The following is a 14,932-nucleotide window of genomic DNA, read 5'->3' on the forward strand; positions in this document are numbered from 1 at the left end:
GACTGAGACACGCACACTTTAGTTCAATTATAACCTGTAATATATTATCTGGATGATTAATCGTGAAACGTGTGTATTTTGTTTCAACTGTAACTTGCCCTGGTTAAGGACGTCTGATAAGTAAATTATAAATACGGCAAAAAGTATTGTTTGCAGTTACAAATCTGCAGAAAGAGTAATAAGTTAAGGGAGTCACGCTGTGCCGTTTAAAATACAAATATACTAGCACAAATGATGACGATCATAATAACAAAACATTCGCTATTTAGTATTATTGTTGCAAATGGAAACGTATTCTTATGGGAACATGCTTGTCTGAATATAATGTTGTCTATACATGTTTAGCTCTTCCTAATATCTCTTAACAGAAACATGTATTTATTACGCCGTTTACAATCATGTAAAGCACAAAGAATAAAATAGAAACACAAGTCCTTTCCACGTCAGGCTGTGTCGCTCGTAGTGTTTCCTGTCTCTGTTTTTAACACAAACACAAACCAAACCCACTGTCGCTGCTCCTCCCATAAGAGGGACGGACTTCAAAAAAAGCTCTGGGACGCATCTGAGGACGGACGCGTCCGGCACGGCATGGCACGACACGGACGCTTAAGCCAGTGGACAAAAAGTACAAAACCCACACAATAATAATGAAAATAAACAATAGTGAAAAACCACACAATTTTAAAAATAAATTAGCTCACCAAGCACCTGATACTCCTGGTAAATATACAACACGTTTCATAGAAACATAGTCTCTTCCATGATAATTAATTTCCACATGTATGACATCCAAATCCTTATTGGGGACACATCAGTTTCTTCCAGTATTAAATAATAGACAGTTTTTCTATAAAGCTAATACATTTCAGGAGATGCTTTTGAGATGTATTGATTTGGAGTTTGGTGGAAAGACCTAGCAATAAAATCTTAGAGATATTTGGTATTTCTATACTAACTTTATTCTGATAAATATTGGACAGCTCTGTCAAAGAAAGTAGTTAATATAGGGCGTAAAATTGATGCATACCTGGGTTATTAAATCCCCACTTGGGGAGCATTTATGATCAATCGTATCGATTTCAATTTGCGGCAAAATTGAACAGTATTATTGTAATGTGTAATTTTTTGCATTCATTACAGAGAGTGTCAGCATGCCCATGTACCCATATACTGGACATTATTTTACCTGTGCCTAGGGCATTTATTAAGGTTTCCAACAGGGAGGGCTAATGATCAACTAAGGTGTGTTTGGTTTTATTATTTACATAATGAAGAAATTATGCTCATCTGAAAAAGTCCTTAGGGGACTGACTGAATTTGGGTTTTAATCCTGAAAAGTGAATAATTTACAGTTGTCTAATAAAGTCCTTAAGGTGTGTTCATATCAAACGGAAATGGCAGGATACCTTGGCAATTAAGCTGGAATTTCTGCCAATATGAGTGGGCAAATCCGGCAATATTGTCAGAAAATATTATGGCAGATCTGAAACTTTCAAAATGAGTTGGCATTTCCTACAGCAATTCAGCATATATACCAAAATGTGGGCCGTTGGTTTAATTACAGAATATGATTAGAGCTTGTATAGCACTAAACCTGGGTTGAAGCAAATATGTGTAAACTTATGCCTTTGTTACTTTTTAGGGCCCAATTAAAAATGTGCGCAGTGAATCGCTCGCAGAAGAATTAGCGGCATTACTGCAAATGAATTTCACACTGCTAAACTTTAGTCATACCAAATATAAAATGATAGTCAAATGAGATTCTCACAGATCTTGTTTCACACAAGAAAATGCAGTGGGAGTGGTCACATTATAGTAGTATTAAATTAAGAACATACATGCAATTAAAACAAACTGCAGATGGTGCGTTAGGCAAGTGTGAAAGAAATACAAGTAGGCATATCTATACACCTCTGTGGCCCCTGCGAGTAAATTGAGAAGACAGAATGCTTACAGTAACTGAGGTAAAGATGTACCCTATGCAGAATTAAATGTACCGTTCATCCACAGAATGAAAATATGTTCATATTGCAAGACATTTTTTTTAATTATGTGTATGCATCAATGTGTCAATTTATTAGTTTATTATTTTGCTTCTGTATTTACCTATATGTCTGTATATTGTCTGTTCATTTTACTGATTCATTAATGTATTTTAGTCATTCATTTATTCTACTCTTGTTGACTCAGTATCACTTAAATGAGTAATTTCACTGCCGGACAGAAAATACCTCAGTGTCGGTTTATCAACCAACTCATGTTCTCAATTTTAGTGATATAATATCTGAATTCTGTACTAGAGCAATCATTTGTATGAGTTTTACATTGTTATGGAAGCAAAATCTTCAAAAACAGATATCATAAATGCTTGGATTAGAACAAAGCCTGACTTATAGTAGACAAAACAAGAATAATTACTGCTGGGAAGCAAGATAATAATTTACAGCATCATCAAATTGTAATCTGTAAAATTCTCCAAGTAGGTTTACTTCCAAAAAGATTATAATAAATTGGCACTACCTAAATTGACATTATGCATTGCAGGGGAAAGAAAGGGATTATCACTGCGGAGACACTGTTTATGAAAAATAACTGTCAATGTAATGCTTGCTTCATATATGCTCTCTCTCTGTAGAATTAAATATATATTTACATAAAATGAAATTCTGTAAAATGAAGTATCGTCATTTGGGGCTCCAAGTGAAATGTTACGAAATAATGGAATACCGATATACAAGAAATACAAGATATTCATGAGTGACTAAATCTTGAATGTTGCTGTTTTCAGTTGCTATTTTTTTCACTCCCCACGTGCATCAATGAGCCTTGGCCACCCATGACCCTGTTGCCGGTTCACCGCTTGGACCAATTTTGATAGGTACTGACCACTGCAGACCGGGAACACCACACAATAGCTGCAGTTTTGGAGATGCTCTGACCCAGTCGTCTAGCCATGACAATTTGGCCCTTGTCAAAGTCGCTCAGATCCTTATGCTTGCCCATTTTTCCTGCTTATAGCACATCAACTTTGAGGACAAAATGTCACTTGCTGCCTAATATATCCCACCCACTGGCAGGTGCCATGATAACGAGATTATCAGTGTTATTCACTTCACCTGTCAGTGGTCATAATGTTATGGCTGATCGGTGTATATATATTAAGTGGCTTTCCATATCAACACATAACGCCGAAGCTAAAGTAAACTGCACAGTGTAACCGGAGTGCACAGTCCCTACAGTTGACACTATCAATACTGTTTTCTCGAACAGTAAGACAATATTTGACTTAAATTACAGAAATATGTATTCTAATAAGAAAAAGCTTTCACTCACATGTCTAGGAGTTACGCAGAGCACCGGACACTGGACACTCGGGCAAGCCAGCTGACAAGTCGCTCAAGTCGCCGCAGCTAAATATCGCTTTTTCTCTCATGTTTCCTAATTTATTTAAGTTACATTGACTGTTTACGTGGTTTGTTGTTTAGCTACGAATTGTATATCTTGCACCTGTTTTGTAGTAAGAGCAGCGACTGTTTGTTGGTGAATTTAGCAAGTCACTTAGTGCACTCGACACACCCTGTCTGCAATCAGAAGCGTTACACTGTAGGCTGTGATTATTTAGCATTTGTTTACCATTTCTACAAGCTATTGTTCAGTGTAACTGCGTGTGTCTGGCACTGTCTTTGTCTGTATTCAGATATTAAGCGGCCATTAATTGTGCTATTAGCAGTCCTGCGTGGGAGGGAGGGCTATCCTGACCAGCCTTGTCAGTTTATTGTCTAATACAGCTTAAATTAGCCGGTGTGTTTCTGTCGTTGCCACTGGACACTCAGGCAAGCCAGCTGAGAAGTCGCTCAAGTCACCGCAGCTAAGTATCACTTTTTCTCTCGCGTTTCCTCATTTAGTTAAGTTACATTGACTGCTTACGTGGCTGCTCCCCTTCATCTCCTCCCTCCTCAACTCCTCACTCCTCTCTGTCTGTTTCCCCTCTGCATTTAATCAAGCTGCTGTCATCCCACTGCTCAAGAAACCAACCCTTGATGCCACCTCTCCTCAGAACTACCGCCCTGTCTCCCTACTCCCCTTCCTCTCAAAGACTCTCGAGTGGGCGGTGCACTGTCAGCTCTCTGACACCTTGATCCTCTGCAATCCGGCTTCTGCACAGCTCACTCCACTGAGACGGCTCTCCTAGCAGTCACTGACTCCCTCAGCTGTGCTCGGGCGACCTCCCTCTCCTCAGTCCTCATCTTCCTTGACCTCTCCGCAGCATTTGACACCGTCGATCACTCCATCCTCCTCTCCTGCCTTGCTGACCTTGGAATCTCTTGGACTGCTCTCACCTGGTTCTCCTCCTACCTCAGTGACTGGTCCTACCAAGTGACATGGCGAGGCTCCTCATGCACCCCCCAACCTCTCCTCACAGGCGTACCCCAAGGCTCTGTCCTGGGCCCACTCCTGTTCTCTCTCTACACTTGCTCCCTGGGCCCCCTCATCGCATCCCATGGTTTCTCCTACCACTTCTACGCTGATGATGCCCAGATCTTCCTGTCTTTTCCCTCTTCCGACCCTCTCATCCCCTCTCGCATCTCTTCCTGCTTGTCTGCCATTTCCGCCTGGATGCACTCGCAACACCTCAAGCTCAACCTCTCCAAATCGGATCTCCTGTTTTTCCCCCACTTTTCCTCACCTTCTGCTGACCTCCCCATCTCGATCCCCTTGGAATCCACCACACTCTCTCCTTCTTCTTCCACAAAAAATCTAGGAGTCACCCTTGATCCTGTGCTCTCCTACACCCAGCACATCACCACGCTGACACGCATCTGTAGATTCTTCCTGAGCAACATACGCCGGATCCGTCCCTTCCTCACTGACTACTCGACTTCAGCTGCTCGTCCAGTCACTGGTCCTCTCCTGCCTGGACTACTGCAACTCCCACTCCAGCTCATCCAGAACTCTGCAGCTCGTTTGGTATTCTCTCTGCCACAATTTGTACACGCTACTCCACTGCTGCGCTCCCTCCACTGGCTCCCGATAGCGGCACGCATTCAGTTCAAGACACTGAACCTCACCTACCGCTGTCTCGACCACACTGCACCAAGTTACCTTCAGACACTCGTCTCTCCATACATCCCGTCCAGACCACTGCGCTCCTCCAATGCCTGAAGACTAACTCTACCTCCTCTCCACTCTCCTTCCTCCAGAGCCCGCTCCTTCTCATCTCTGGCCCCTAAATGGTGGAATGACCTGCCCACCGAAGTCAAAACAGCTGAGTCCTTGACCTCATTCCGGCGCTTACTCAAGACTCATCTTTTCCGACAGTACTTGTAATATTAGTCATTTTATCCCTGCTAGGTAGCACTTCACAGTTTTATAATGCTCCTTGTGCTTTTGATTTTGTTTTCCTCCTTGCTCCCTTTCCTGTAGTCCTTGACTGTGACCCTACATCTTGACAGCACTTAGCTTTCACCGTCCAGGATGTAGGACCTCACTTACTGTACTTGTGTAAATTGTAAATTGGAATTTGTAAAATGTATATTGAATTACTATGTTTTAGTTAAATTGAATTTGTAATGATTGATGCCTTGTACTTAACTGTATTTTTGCACTTTGTTTTGCACTTATGTTGTAAGTCGCCCTGGATAAGGGCATCTGCCAAGAAATAAAAAAAATAAAATAAAAAATAATAATAGTGAGGTGGGCTGAACAGAACGCTGTGTATCCAAACAGAGGAGTGCAGGAATACAAGCACCACGTAGGCCCGAAGGCTCAACCACACCGTGTGTGCTGGGTTTCCAAGGACACCGGGTGATGCGGGGTCCGGGGTCCACAGGGCCAAGGTGTATTAGACCACCAGCTGAAGTGGGGCCTAGAACCAAGGCCTGCACACACAGACGGTGAAACACAGCAGAGCTCAATCCCAGCAAGCTGAGAGATCCCAGCTCGATCCCAGCAAGCTCTCCTATAGCAGCTGTGTTGTAAACAAACACACAGAGAGCTCTCACGACTTGATGTTCCAAAGGTGAAATGGCAAAAGAGAAAGTTCCTGTGCAGACGTCACCTCTTATACAAACAGAAAGTAGGAAGTGACCTGCTTTGACTGATGTGCACAGGGGCCAATGGCAGCTTTAATACAAAGATTTTTCGATTGGGTTCCAACAGATGTGCACTGAAACCCCTCCCCCTTTTCAAGTCAGCAGTGCTTCCGACTTGAACATATATACATATATGTATATATTTTAATACACTGCTCAAAAAAATGAAGGGAACATGTAATCATCACAGTATAACACCAAGTCAATTCAGGGATATCAATCTGTCCAGTTAGGAAGCCTAAGCGATTGTGAATCAATATCACCTGTTTTGGAGCAAATGAAAGTGACAACAGGTGCACTGGAGAGGCAACAGCAAGACAACCCCCAAAAAGGGAATGATTTTGCAGGTGGTAGCCACAGACAATTGACATCTCCTTATCCTTCCTGACTGATTCTTCTCTAGTTTTGCATTTTGCTAGTGTCCTTGTCACTACTGGTAGCATGAGGTGGTACCTGCAGCCCATTCAAGTTGCACAGGTAGTCCAGCTCCTCCAGGATGGCACATCCATACGTGCCATTGTAAGAAGGTTTGCTGTGTCTCCCAGTACAGTCTCAAGAGCATGGAGGAGATATCAAGAGATGGGCCGTTACACGAGGACAGCTGGACAGGGCCATAGAAGGCCATCAATCCAGCAGCAGGACCGGTATCTGCTCCTTTGTGCGAGGAGGAACAGGAGGAGCACTGCCAGAGCCCTACAAAATGACCTCCAGCAGGCTACTGGTGTGCATGTTTCTGACCAAGCTGTCAGAAACAGACTCCATGAGGGTGGCATGAGGGCCCGACATCCTCTAGTGGAACCTGTGCTCACAGCCCAGCACCGTGCAGCTCGATTGGCATTCGCCAGAGAACACCAGAATTGGCAGGTCCGCCATTGGTGCCCCGTTCTCTTCACATATGAGAGCAGGTTCACACTGAGCACATGTGACAGACGTGAAAGAGTCTGGAAATGCTGTGGTGAATGTTATGCTGCCTGCAACATCATCCAGCATGACCAGTTTGGCAGTGGGTCAGTGATGGTCTGGGAAGGCATATCCTTGGAGGGTTGCACAGACCTCCACGTGCTAGCCAACGGTACCCTGACTGCTGTTAGGTACCGGGATGAAATCCTCAGACCCATCGTCAGACCTTAGGTGGGTGCAGTGGGCCCTGGGTTCCTCCTGGTGCAGGACAATGCCCGGCCTCATGTGGCCAGAGTGTGTAGGCAGTTCCTGGATGACGAAGGCATTGATGCCATTGACTGGCTCACACATTCCCCAGAACTGAATCCAATTGAGAACCTTTGGGACGTTATGTATCAGTGCATCCGACGCTGCCAAGTATTATGTAAACCAAAATTTTATGAAATAGGCACTTAGGATAGACACTATTGTTTTAAATCTTTAAACTTTATAACCAGAAACTATTTTTTCTGAGGCAATATTATTTAATTGAAATTCATCATGACTATTCTGAAGAGAAAAATGTCACACAAAGTGACACAAAGAGGTGAAGAAGGTGATGTTGACCCCTGTCCTTACAAGAACTAAAAGGCTTTCTTGTATTTAAAAAAAAAAAAGTTTGGTCTCTGAGTCATTTCCTTTACATTTTGTATTATTGTTCTTGCTTTAGAGACAATAATTGAATACAGTACAAACACTTAATCACAGGCCTCTGTTGGATTGTATTCAGTAGGGTCTTATCCTTATTTTATAAGGATTATTATTTTATTATCTTATTTTAATTGCTCCTGTCTCTAGATGTTGGCAATTCCTTCACATCATTTGTGTCTACAACTGATCAAATCCTAATTCGGTGCTGCAGATCATATAATTGTCATGAATTACACTGCAAAGCAGTAGTTCAGGCAGGGAACTTGCTTTAATGCAGCAGTAATATAACAATAACACTCAAACACAGTCATAGCAATTAGATTAGGAGACTAGTCATCAGTATGAAAAAGGCGAGATCCTAAACGGCAGAGCTGAAAGTCAAGAGTATTTTAATTGACTGTACTGCACCCAGCCCAGAGCTCCTGTACATTTTTACCTCTGCTTAGAAATTATATATATATATACATATATATATATATATATATATATATATATATACATTGAGGGAAAAAGAGTATTTGATCCCCTGCTGATTATTTACATTTGCCAACTGACAAAGAAATGATCAGTCTATAATTTTAATGGTAGGTGTATTTTAACAGTGAGAGACAGAATAACAACAAAAAAATCCAGAAAAATGCATTTCAGAAAAGTTATAAATTGATTTGCATGTTAATGAGGGAAATAAGTATTTGATCCCCTATCAATCAGCAAGATTTCTGGCTCCCAGGTGTCTTTCATACAGGTAACGAGCTGAGATTAGGAGCACTCTCTTAAAGGGAATTGCACCTAATCTCAGCTCGTTAGCTGTATAAAAGACACCTGTCCACAGAAGCAATCAATCAATCAGATTCCAAACTCTCAACCATGGCCAAGACCAAAGAGCTGTCCAAGGATGTCAGGGACAAGATTGTAGACCTACACAAGGCTGGAATGGGCTACAAGACCATCGCAAAGCAGCTTGGTGAGAAGGTATTCACAAATGGAAGAAACACAAAATAATTGTCAATCTCCCTCGGTCTGGGGCTCCATGCAAGATCTCACCTCGTTTCAATGAGTATGAGAACGGTGAGGAATCAGCCCAGAACTACACAGGAGGATCTTGTTAATGATCTCAAGGCAGCTGGGACCATAGTCACCAAGTAAACAATTGGTAACACACTATGCCGTGAAGGACTGAAATCCTGCAGCGCCCGCAAGGTCCCCCTACTCAAGAAAGCACATGTACAGGCCCGTCTGAAGTTTGCCAACATCTGAATGATTCAGAGGAGAACTGGGTGAAAGTGTTGTGGTCAGATGAGACCAAAATCGAGCTCTTTGGCATCAACTCAACTCGCCGTGTTTGGAGGAGGAGGAATGACCCCAAGAACACCATTCCCACCGTCAAACATGGAGGTGGAAACATTATGCTTTGGTGGTGTTTTTCTGCTAAGGGGACAGGACAACTGCAGCGCATCAAAGGGACGATGGACGGGGCCATATACCGTCAAATCTTGGGTGAGAACCTCCTTCCCTTAGCCAGGGCATTGAAAATGGGTCGTGGATGGGTATTCCAGCATGACAATGACCCATAACACACAGCCAAGGCAACAAAGGAGTGGCTCAAGAAGAAGCACATTAAGGTCCTGGAGTGGCCTAGCCAGTCTCCAGACCTTAATCCCATAGAAAATCTGTGGAGGGAGCTGAAGGTTCGAGTTGCCAAACGTCAGCCTCGAAACCTTAATGACTTGGAGAGGATCTGCAAAGAGGAGTGGGACAAAATCCCTCCTGAGATGTGTGCAAACCTGGTGGCCAACTACAAGAAACGTCTGACCTCTGTGATTGCCAACAAGGGTTTTGCCACCAAGTACTAAGTGGAAGGGGTCAAATACTTATTTCCCCCCTTAACATGCAAATCAATGTATAACATTTTTGAAATGCGTTTTTCTGGATTTTGTTGTTGTTATTCTGTCTCTCACTGTTAAAATACACCTACCATTAAAATTATAGACTGATCATTTCTTTGTCAGTGGGCAAACGTACAAAATCAGCAGGGGATCAAATACTTTTTTCCCTCACTGTATATATATATATATATATGAGAGAGAGAGAGAGAACCTACATTCACTTAACTAAATCAAAACAGGGATTTCCTAATCTCTTTATTGCACAGCCCTACCTTGGATTCTTGCTTAGTCCTTATTTCAGATTGAAACATTACCAACTTTCATAGAATTCAGAATTCAGAATTCTCTAGCAGAGTCCGTTCAATGGGCAAACTTTCTGAGAGAGCTGAACACATTTGACATTATAAAGGTAGCAAGAAACATGAATTGTAAGGAATGAGTGGGTACTTTAAGCTGTTTACACCTAAATGTATGTAATTGAATCTATTTTTCTCCGCAGTACCTCAAGAAAAAGTGAAGATAAATTACCTAGGGAGAAATGCGGTTTCACATTGCTTTAATTAAGACATATTGTTGTTTTAGAAATATTCACAATTCAGGGGAAATTGAAAAACCTTACAATGTACTTATCCCTACCACAATTTTCTAAACAGTCATGTTAAGTAAATAATATATTTTTTTTAAACTGCAGGTTTCTATTGAATACAGCATTCTCTCCAGTGCATAATTATCATTACTAGAAGTTCAGAATTTAAATGTTTAATGATACATTATAATTTGTATTGAACAGTAGGATGTGAGCTGAGCAGACATTTTCCCTTCGGTTTTCTCAGTAAAGCCCCAGATGAAGGGCTTGAACTCAAGCAGAAAAGGTCGAGCACATGCTTTAAAAAAGGAGCCGATAAGATGATTCAAAGGATTGTGCCTCCAAATACCTTTTACAGCTTGTACCTTATCAAAGACAGTTCACTACAAATAATCCCACCTATCCTCAATAACTCTCATGAGACATGACCAAGGTGTAACCAATAAAAACTCAATAAAAATTGACTGTTTTAGATTGCAATATAGTGTTTCAGGTAAAGTATGATAGGCCATTCTTTCAGGTCATGTCTATGTTAGGAATGCAGATTTCTGCCAGTAACAAGTTTAAACTAAAATGTTTTCCATTAATGTCCCAGAAAGACATTAGAAAGCCCTAAACTTTTAGTTTTAATGAGACTTAGCCTCTTCCCACATCAAAATAAGAGAGAAACACAACTTATGAACTTTCCCAAGCGAGTCTGAACTCCCAAGCAACCTTGCAACCTTTGCATAGTTTTCTTTTTCAGAAAACTGGTGTTACATTCTCAACCTATTATTTCCATAACAAAACATTTCAAAGCAGTGTAAAGGGCAATAGTACAATCAGTACGAAATACAACAAGCATTCATTACACTTTTGTCTTCCACAACTAAACTAATTATACAATTGCCTTCAACGATAATATGTATTTGTTATATTTTTCCTTCTTTTTGTCTCTCACCTGGCTGAAACTTGTGACAAACAGCATGGCAGAGGACTGTTTGTTGTTGCCATTGTAACCAAAACCCCACCTTCCTCCACAGTCTGTGTAGTCCATGGGAAAATACTTTGATTAGGTGATCCTCCTGCCACCATCTTGGTCCCTGACAAAATATCTGGTTACCCTTAAAAGTTGGATCAGGAAATCATATGCTGACAACCCCAATTCCCCCTCCTTAAAATAATCCCATATGCCTGGAGTCAGTATCCATCGTTTCATGGTGACTGTTTTTAGAATTGAAAGGGAAGTTATCAAGTTTTAGCTTAGATCCGATTGTGCAGATGGCAAAACATGTTTGTGTGCCTTTTATGACAAACACAGTTTTATTTGGAATATGAGAATGACAAGAGCATGGGGTCATGTACCCATCTTTCAATACAACAGCTTGGTGGCAACACATGGCAACACGCAGAAAAACATCCTGCATTGAAATGCCAATTACATTTTAGTTAGTATCTTCTGATCCAACACAGTGAAATAAGCTCTCTCAGAAGTTCAGTTTGGTAACTGTCCTCTTTGTTTTTACATAATTCTTGGGGGAAAAAATGCACTCAGATTTGTTGTTGATTTGTTTTTCTTTTTCCAAAAGAATTTCAGATGTTATTTGTTTATTTCTTTATTTCTGAGCTGAGTGCATGAGTAGCCTTTTCAAAGAAGCATATGCACTAACAGTCTTGGAAAGAAAACACTACATCTCCCATTACAAATATACTTTATTCATATACACATACTGCAAAAGCATTTAGACACTTTCACATCAGGTCACAGACTAAACTGTTAAATGAGTAAAATGTTAGTACAAATGGGATGTCTAGTGTTTTCACTTGACTGAACTGTTTATAATTTAAGGAATCTAAAGAAGTGAACTGCAAACACCAGTCTCTGCTGTTCATTTTGTGGATTTAACCACCTGAGTTGGACACATTTTCATTTATATATATATATATATATATATATATATATATATATATATATATACACTCACCCAAAGGATTATTAGGAACACCATACTAATACTGTGTTTGACCCCCTTTCGCCTTCAGAACTGCCTTAATTCTACGTGGCATTGATTCAACAAGGTGCTGAAAGCATTCTTTAGAAATGTTGGCCCATATTGATAGGATAGCATCTTGCAGTTGATGGAGATTTGTGGAATGCAAATCCAGGGCACGAAGCTCCCGTTCCACCAAATCCCAAAGATGCTCTATTGGGTTGAGATCTGGTGACTGTGGGGGCCAGTTTAGTACAGTGAACTCATTGTCATGTTCAAGAAACCAATTTGAAATGATTCGACCTTTGTGACATGCTGCATTATCCTGCTGGAAGTAGCCATCAGAGGATGGGTACATGGTGGTCATAAAGGGATGGACATGGTCAGAAACAATGCTCAGGTAGGCCGTGGCATTTAAACGATGCCCAATTGGCACTAAGGGGCCTAAAGTGTGCCAAGAAAACATCCCCCACACCATTACACCACCACCACCAGCCTGCACAGTGGTAACAAGGCATGATGGATCCATGTTCTCATTCTGTTTACGCCAAATTCTGACTCTACCATCTGAATGTCTCAACAGAAATCGAGACTCATCAGACCAGGCAACATTTTTCCAGTCTTCAACTGTCCAATTTTGGTGAGCTGGTGCAAATTGTAGCCTCTTTTTCCGATTTGTAGTGGAGATGAGTGGTACCCGGTGGGGTCTTCTGCTGTTGTAGCCCATCCGCCTCAAGGTTGTACATGTTGTGGCTTCACAAATGCTTTGCTGCATACCTCGGTTGTAACGAGTGGTTATTTCAGTCAAAGTTGCTCTTCTATCAGCTTGAATCAGTCGGCCCATTCTCCTGTGACCTCTAGCATCAACAAGGCATTTTCGCCCACAGGACTGCCGCATACTGGATGTTTTTCCCTTTTCACACCATTCTTTGTAAACCCTAGAAATGGTTGTACGTGAAAATCCCAGTAACTGAGCAGATTGTGAAACACTCAGACCGGCCCGTCTGGCACCAACAACCATGCCACGCTCAAAATTGCTTAAATCACCTTTCTTTCCCATTCAGACATTCAGTTTGGAGTTCAGGAGATTGTCTTGACCAGGACCACACCCCTAAATGCATTGAAGCAACTGCCATGTGATTGGTTGGTTAGATAATTGCATTAATGAGAAATTGAACAGGTGTTCCTAATAAACCTTTAGGTGAGTGTATAGTGACACCGTGAGGTGCACAACTTGCTGCATGAGCAAGGTGCACAGGAAGACGAGGGGAAGACGAGACACAGTGAATGGATGAGCAGGAAAAAGAAGGGTGAAGTTTCGAGGTGACGGATTCACTGGCTCACAACCCTTTTTCTGGACCTGGACCATTCTCCCTCTTGAATCCCGGACTGTCTGACAAACTTGCCGTGGTAATGAACCTTGATTTTGATTTTGAACCTGCCTTATCCCTTTTGTACTTCTGCCTGCTCGGTTTTCGGCTCTGCTAACCTGGGTGTGTGCTTTTATTATTAGTCTTATTTGTTTGGTTAGTTAGGGACTGTTTGTTTAGTAAGAGCTGACAGAACTAGGTTTTGGTTTGTACATTGTTAACACTACGCCTGCCGTTAAGAGTATCAATAAACCAACAGCAGGCCAGTTTTGTACCCTCTACCTACCTCCCCTCTGTGTGTGTTTGAAGACCAGACCCTGCCTACAAACGAGCACTTTTTGTGACAAGCCCTCCTGTCTGTTACAATATATATATATATGCTAGTTTCTGTAATCTGCAAACAACATTCTCACATGTCTTATTCATATCTGTGATCAAGATCATTTTTTCCAGTGCTTAATCCAAAACACTTGCATAATGAAATATTCTTTGGTCTAAATTATGTAAACATTTACTTTAATGCCAAAGCTAAGCAGTAAATGCACTTTCAGAGAAAATAGCTGCTTTCTTACGTGGGTGATTCAAAAAGCATGTTCCATGAACACTGGGGAATGCTTAAAAACACAGAGCAATTAACATGCAGTGAGCACAATGGTTCTCAGAAAGTAGAAAGAAATCTTTGAAAAGAGCATCCACAGGGTTTAAGTTACAACCTGTATCAAAACATGTACTTCTGAGAACACTTCCCCCCCCCTCTGAAACACAAAAGGTAAAGTGTTGGTTTAAGCATCACCATTCTAATATACTACTTTGAACATTATTTAAAACATGCTCTATAAGCCTTTTGTAAATTCATCAATCAATGTCAAATACATTTTTGCTGGAGTGTCATTCAAAGATGGAAACACATCCTGTAGAAAAGTGTAAACAAGATGGGAAGAAAAAACATCAAACAAAGCCCAATTTAAGGCATGTGCCATCCTCAACAATGTAATTTGATTGGAAAACTTCACAATGGTAGAAAATATTCATCATGTGACAACATTTATGGTTGTCATGCTTCTAAGAATTTATAGACCAATTCAGATCGATAATGCTTCAAGTCTACAGCTATGCTTTGTTTTACACATGCCTTATACAGTATAAGTGCACTTCTGAGCAACATGGTCCAAGCATTTTAAAGCATATTAATGAAGATGATGAATTGAGGGTATCCAAGAGAGGAGGCACATTTAAAAGCATGTTTAGAGCATACAGCATGACCAGTAATAAAGGCCAAATATGTTGTCACATGTGCCTGATTGCATTGCTTGTATATTTGCAACTCTGAGTTCTGAAAGAAAGGTAACCTACATATAAGATATTACTATACTTAATGACAAAGTATGTCCAAATAAGAAATAAAAGACATAAAGCTAAGCCTAGAGTCCAGGTACTA

Source organism: Amia ocellicauda, chromosome 3 (assembly GCF_036373705.1).
Source record: "Amia ocellicauda isolate fAmiCal2 chromosome 3, fAmiCal2.hap1, whole genome shotgun sequence".
NCBI classification, from domain to species: domain Eukaryota; kingdom Metazoa; phylum Chordata; class Actinopteri; order Amiiformes; family Amiidae; genus Amia; species Amia ocellicauda.